Source organism: Lepisosteus platostomus, chromosome 7, assembly GCF_059453375.1.
Source record: "Lepisosteus platostomus isolate fLepPlt1 chromosome 7, fLepPlt1.hap1, whole genome shotgun sequence".
Classification (NCBI taxonomy): Eukaryota; Metazoa; Chordata; class Actinopteri; order Semionotiformes; family Lepisosteidae; genus Lepisosteus; species Lepisosteus platostomus.
In genome coordinates, this window is record NC_142617.1 from 4283817 (window position 1) to 4290256 (window position 6440).

The 6440-nt window shown below is 43.2% G+C and overlaps 2 long non-coding RNA genes across 2 annotated transcripts; both read left to right on the forward strand.

Annotated features, from left to right (window-relative positions):
* The first annotated feature begins 1 nt into the window (after position 1).
* Positions 2 to 4259, forward strand: LOC148657926 (uncharacterized). Its single transcript, XR_015939999.1, has 5 exons — positions 2 to 2017; positions 2561 to 2647; positions 3576 to 3629; positions 4104 to 4145; positions 4236 to 4259. It is a non-coding gene; the product is annotated as an uncharacterized LOC148657926 (long non-coding RNA).
* Positions 4260 to 4342: 83 nt separating this feature from the next.
* Positions 4343 to 6129, forward strand: LOC148657927 (uncharacterized). The gene is made up of 4 exons (XR_015939998.1): positions 4343 to 4392; positions 5106 to 5138; positions 5588 to 5604; positions 5895 to 6129. It is a non-coding gene; the product is annotated as an uncharacterized LOC148657927 (long non-coding RNA).
* Positions 6130 to 6440: the final 311 nt, after the last annotated feature.

Genomic DNA, 6440 nt, shown 5'->3' on the forward strand with positions numbered 1-6440 from the left:
TACCGGTGTGCCAGTGCGCATGCTCGCCCAGCCTACTTCCTCCTTCTCCCCCCCCCCCCCTCCACCGTGTCTGCTGGCGCGCATGCGTACGACACACAGCCCCCCACCCCAGTGAGGTTTCCACGCCTGCGGAGTGCGACCCAGACTAAGCTCTTCATTGAGTGTGGCTGCCCGGTGTACCTCCTCCAAAGCCGGACGTTTTACAATGCGTAGGCGCCATCGCAGCATGATAGCTACAGAATATTACAGAACGCAAGATTATTTCACGGCATCTCTGCATTTCTCATTTACCTGAATTCCTGCTGGAGGTCAGTGAATGAGGCATGTATTTGGTCATCTTCCTGTTTCTCTGACCTACTCTGGTTTGACACCCAGGAGAATTTAGCCCTCTGCCTCCTGCATCAACTTCAGCAAAATAGCAAAAATAGTTAATAAGAACCTATTTTGCTCTTATTTATTCTACCTGACGTAGGTTCAGTGGAGGCAACCCAGAAATGATCTAATAAAGAGGCACGCACACACACCGCTACATCTCGACTGCAAATAAACACCTGGAAAATTCTCTCCACTCCGACGCCTGGATCGCCACGTTCTGTCCCAGGATGAGCTCTATCACCAGGCGGCCTGGGCAGACCCTGTCCGAGGAGGGAAGCAGGATTGTGGATCGTCGCTGTTTCTGTCATAAACACGCCGAGGAAGTAACACTACAGATTGTTTTAATAACACGGTTTCAGTTTTAATGTGTATTTTCCATAGACACATCTTTAACAGCTGTAATTTCCTACCCTGGTAACCTCAAATTAACCACTATTGGTGGTGAAGGCACCGAAGAGTAGGCACCATACCTTCAGCAAGGGGGGGCAGGAAGGAAACTTACAGGGGCGGAGCAGTGGCTCTGTGTCTGTGGCTGGAGGGTTGCTGGTTCATATCCCACGACTGGCAGAGGAATCCTACTCTGTTGGGCCCCTGAGCAAGGCCCTTAACCCCAACTGCTCCAGGGGTGCCGTATAAATGGCTGACCCTGCGCTCTGACCCCCAGCTTCTCTTCCTGTCTGTGTGTCTCATGGAGAGCAAGCTGGGGTATGCAAAAAGACACATTCCTAATGCAAGAAATTGTATATGGCCAATAAAGTGATCTTATCTGATCTCACAGGCAGGGCTCATTGATGTCCTTGATTTGTTTTTAAAAACATCCAAACAAATACAGCGCTTAAAAAAGATCCTTGTGAGTTAGGTTGTGAGAATGCAGTCCTCATCAGCTGCATTCTCAAAAGCATTGAACTCTGTTACTGGCTTGAATATTGACTTTTTGCCTGGCATGCAAAGTTAGAGTACTGATGTCCTTTAAGCAGGTAGAGGATGCACTTGTGTGAACTGAGCACAGAAACCGCTGGGATGCTTGGCTTGTAAAAAGGTTCACTGCTGTCCCCACCTCTGCTTTGTAGAAAACTGCTGCAGGTGCAAAGGCAGAATGATAGTGATGAGGATTTTGCACAGTGATCATGATAAGTGAATGACAGTGAGAAAGGACTTGCGCAGTGATTGTGATAAGTGAGTGATAGTAATGAGGGATTTGCACAGTGATAGTGTTAGAGGCTGTTTGTGCAGAAATACAACCCATACAGACAATTTTCTGTTTTGTGCTGCTAGAACTCTGACTTAACCAGGTTAGTGAGTTCAGAAAGCGCTAATGAATTATGCAGAATGTTGCCTTTTCTGGAATCCTGGGGAAATTGTAGGGTGCTTAGAAATAATCTGATGCTGTAGATGGAAGCAAGCCTTCATTTCTCTGTGCCTTCAAACCCGGGGTCTGTAATTTTAGTCTTTGCTGCTATGAAGCCTGGGAGGGACACAGGAGAGGTGAGAATGTATAAATACGCAGACAGAAGGGGGAAAGGGAGAGAGGAGAGAGAGCAAGAGACTGACAACCATACAGAGAGCTCGGTCTGTCACCTGGGCACAATGAGAAGACTGGTTCTGTTGCTTCTGGTGATTGCTCTGCTGCTCTGGGATGCAGGTAGGACACTGCAGTTGACAGACCAGGCTGAGGTCGCCTGAGCTGAGTGATTCGTCTGTTTATAGTTAGTGGGCAGATTAGACGCATTTAAAAAGCCCAGTCCCTTCTTTCAAATAATTAAACTGAATAAGCACAGTCATAGCAGAATCCTTCATTAGAACATTAGCAAAAAATAAAGCTATTTTTTTTTTGTCTGCTTGGGTGTTTCTCAACATTTGCATTTTTATACAAAAATTTGTATTCTATATTCTGGTCGCTTGCAGATTAGAATGGCGTATGTTTTGCAATAATATTATTTATGGTACCTGAAGGTTTCAGGTTGTTGCACAACGCTAAGGTATGCGTATACGTAATCTGACAACTGGAATCAATTTCCTATCGTAAAACTCTGTTTTTTTTATTTTTTTATTAACCATTGTGTTTGTGTGTACTGCAGTTAGCATGTAGTGCATTTTTCCTCATGAGAGTGCATTTAGTTAGTGCACGCACTGAGGCACTGATAAAGGACTCCCCTCTCCCACCTGCATCACCCTCTCTCTCCAGAGGCAAAGCGCAAAGGAAGCAGCCGACACAAGGCAAAGACCAAGGCAAAGGTATCAAAGGCCGTCAAGGAAATTGCAAGAGCACTAGGTGAGCTCTAAGCATTTTGTTTCACAGGTTTCCCATATTCTGTAGGTCACCTTCAATTATCCATAGCACAAGACTTTGAAAAGAGTTAGCTAACATGAGGCATAATTGGTCCAGTTTAACTCTCCTGCAACAGGTCTGAAGCTGCTGATGTGGTTTAAGAATCCTAAAAGTAAAAAAACGCTGGAGTGTGACATTCCAGGACCAGATCTGGAGACACCCTTTCTGGGTCGAGACAACACTTTCTGATATAAGCACAGTTTCTCCTGCATCCTGGCTCAAGCATCTGACGGTTTATATCAGAGATATTCCCTGTTACTTCTAGACATCCACAGGGAATTCTGGTTTTCACCATGCCAGAGATCTTAATGACCTAAAATTACTTAATTATTGAATTAATTTATCTAAATTACACCGTTGCCAGCTCTTTGGTCACAGAAGATTGCGAGTTTTTGCTTTCTGTCTGTTTAATTTATTCAAAGAGATTAGTCTTCAGACAACAGTATGTGTGAGTATACAGGTGCAGACATATTTAGACATTTAATATTCTCATTTATGCTTTTCTCTAATGTGAACTCGACTGGTCAGAGGAAAATAAAAAAGAACAAATCGTGCTCTAGCAATACTCCGTGAAAATACCTGACAGACGTGTTTGTTCTTGAGCAGTTGTCCCTGTCCATGATCCACACACTGTCATTATACTAATTACGATCATTAGGAGCCCTCTCCAGTAAGAGCAGGATACTCCCTGCGTTCCACAGCCCTGTAAACACCTCTCTGTCACTCAGGGCTACTCCTCCCCAGCACAGTGACACGTGGAGAGAGTCCTGAACAGGACGCAGTCTCATCCAGCCATTTCTTAAAGAAGTCAGCTTGTTGCCATGAGAATTATGTCATGTAAATCATCTAACAATTGGTATTCCCTTTCCAGATCCACAGGGTGTTTTGAATCCCACTAATAAAAACGACAAAACCAAAGACCTGGGTAAGTTGGGTCGATCTGACAGGACCCTTTCCTTACTCTCCACTGGTCTTTGCCTTCCACTGAGTGTCACAAGAAACAAAATACCCTGTAGGATAAGTGGAAGAAAAGAAGCATCTAATGAGAGTTTAGAGGCAAAATGGTTGCATATTTCTAAAAAAAAGCATTGTTCAGGACTTCTTTAGGAAAGATCCAGCATAACACCTTTCGGAAGCCTACATTTCCTGTAAAAATTGTATACTGTATGTGTGAATATGAGCTGTCCATAACAGGTCAGAAGCAAAGCAACCTCAAAGAGTGCAGCGTCTACAAGCAGATCGCCGTTAACCTAATGTGAAGCCTTGTTAATTCAGTGTCATTACCTGTGGGTGCTAATTTCCTTTTTCAGAACATTGTCACTGGCTCTAATGCTTTTCTAGAAAATTATAAGTTCTATTATGAACTACTGATCTTTAAAATATCTATTTCTTCTTTTAGCTAAAATTGCTGAAGAAACCATTGTAAATGAGCAAGTCCGCTGTAAGTACAGATAAAACTAAATATGTTCAGAAATCATAATCATTCATTACCAACATTTCTGACTCAGTTTTTACTTCTCTTCCTGTCTAGTTACGACCCAATGTAAGTCCAGCCTTTTTACTTCTTATTTTTAAAATGTCTTTTTAGAAATAAGTGTTTGTTGCACTTAATTCATTAATTCATACACATGGTGATGCTTTGATCTTTTCTGCAGTTACCAACTGGCTTCATAAAGCTGTGGATGTTGGTAAGAGATTTATTCTGAAACACTTTGTATCAGCTTATGTATGATGAGTGTATCTGCACAGAGATCACTAGATATCGCGCAGTGTGCCAGAGAAGAGATAGATTATGTGAGAACTGATCAGTTACCAGAGTCGGGAATCACTCAGTCTTCTGGCAACTGTCCACCCTGAGACCTGATTCATTAAACTGAATCTGTTTATTTTAATTGTTATTAGTCAACTGGTTCTAGTCAAAACCATCAATTCGTCCATCTTCTAACTGCTTCATCTAATTCAGGGTCATGGGGCAGCAGGAGTCTGTGTGTAGGCTAGCTTCCATCCTAGACAGGATGCCAGCGCATAGCAGAGCACACACTGACAGACACACACACAGGGCCAGTTTTCCCAGAAGCCAATTAACATACAATATCGGCATGTCTATGTATTGTGGGAGAAAACCGGAGCACCCGGAAGAAATCCATGTGGACACAGGAAGAACATGCAAGCTCCACGCAGACAGCACCCCAGGAACTGAACCCAGTTCAGCAAAGCTAACCACAGTGCCACCGTGCCCCCTCCAGGTTAAACCCCCTCTGTTAATCCAATAGAAGCCTGCAGGACTGGGCCTTTCCAAGCCCCTGGGCTTTATGAACTGTTAAGAATCGATGAGAAAACAAAGCTGACGAGGATCTCCTCCAGCCTACCTTCCCGAGTCTCACTCTGGTTTTGTTTCCAGGCAGAGGGATAGCGAATGGAGTCTGCAAGGCAGGTGAGAGCTGCTTTTGTTTGACTGTCCCTCGTCTAAAAAATAATCTAGATAAAAGGATATTACCTGAATTTTGAATTATGCTAATTTGATTAAGGTCAACTGTTTTGTCATACTTGAAAATCCAAACATTACTTACTATTGAAGATTATTTATAGGCATGTTCAGAGTGCTGTGCTTTTCATGGTGCTTAATTATGAGTAAAGAGTCTTTACTAGGCTCTTATAGACTTTTGAGTGATGTGTTTTTACCCAAAACGAATTTCTTTTATTTTCTGAAATTTCAGCCGCTCATGTTCAGAACAAAGGCTCTATTAGCGCCTCCTATAACAGTCCTACAGCGCCATCTCGTGGCTCGTTATTGCAGTAATATGCCTTCCTGTGCGTGTTCGGTTGGGATTTGGAGTTAATTCCTATGCTGACCGATATTTCTCACATTTTTCCTTCCCACAGTTAATAACCTCTGAAAGGTATGTGGCCTGAGGCCTTGCTATTTTATATGTTTGCTTTTTCAAGGTCTTTTTTGAAAACTTTAATAATAATAATAAAATACAAATCACGGAATCACACCTGTGCGCTGCAGCTATTCCCCAGCACACGAGAGACACTTCTCTCTCATCTCAGCTCGAAGACACACCTCCACTCTCAAGCTTCCCGTAGTCATATTAGTTCTCACGAGGTTACCTTTCGTTACCTTTCGCATCTGTTCTGCCTGACTTTAAAGTTTTCTTCATTGTGTTTGTACTCTTATCTTTCTTAGATGGGTGTACATTCCTGTATACTCCCAGGGCACAGTGAAGAGCTGGAAATGATTTCATGACCTTGTGTGTTTTGGCTATGGGGTTGTACTTGCTTGCAACATCACTTTTACATCACTGTGCATCTCACTGTGCAGCATTGGAAATGGAGCCCATCATGAAAATCCATCTCTAAAAGAAGAAGAACTGTTTATTCCAGTGGTGTCTGAACCGACAGAATACATCTCTAATAACACACTCAGACTAAGTCTGTTCTTTCGGGTCCTGTCCCCAGATCCTCTTCCATGTCCTGCCATGAAAACTCTATGAATAGTAATGGGGGACTATCCATACGGTTGCCATGAGTCGACAAACTCGACAGCACTCACCCCCCCCCAGATCATCGGATGCTTGTCCGGGGAAGTCAAAGAATGTTTTCTGCATAGTAGAAAAAGTGAGACACTGTTTCACTGATGGTCATAAGGAGTATCTTTGGGGCAGTCAGAACCCAGAGCAGAATTAGCCAGGAGACCGTAGTTGAACCACTGTTCCAAACTTTATCATGGGGT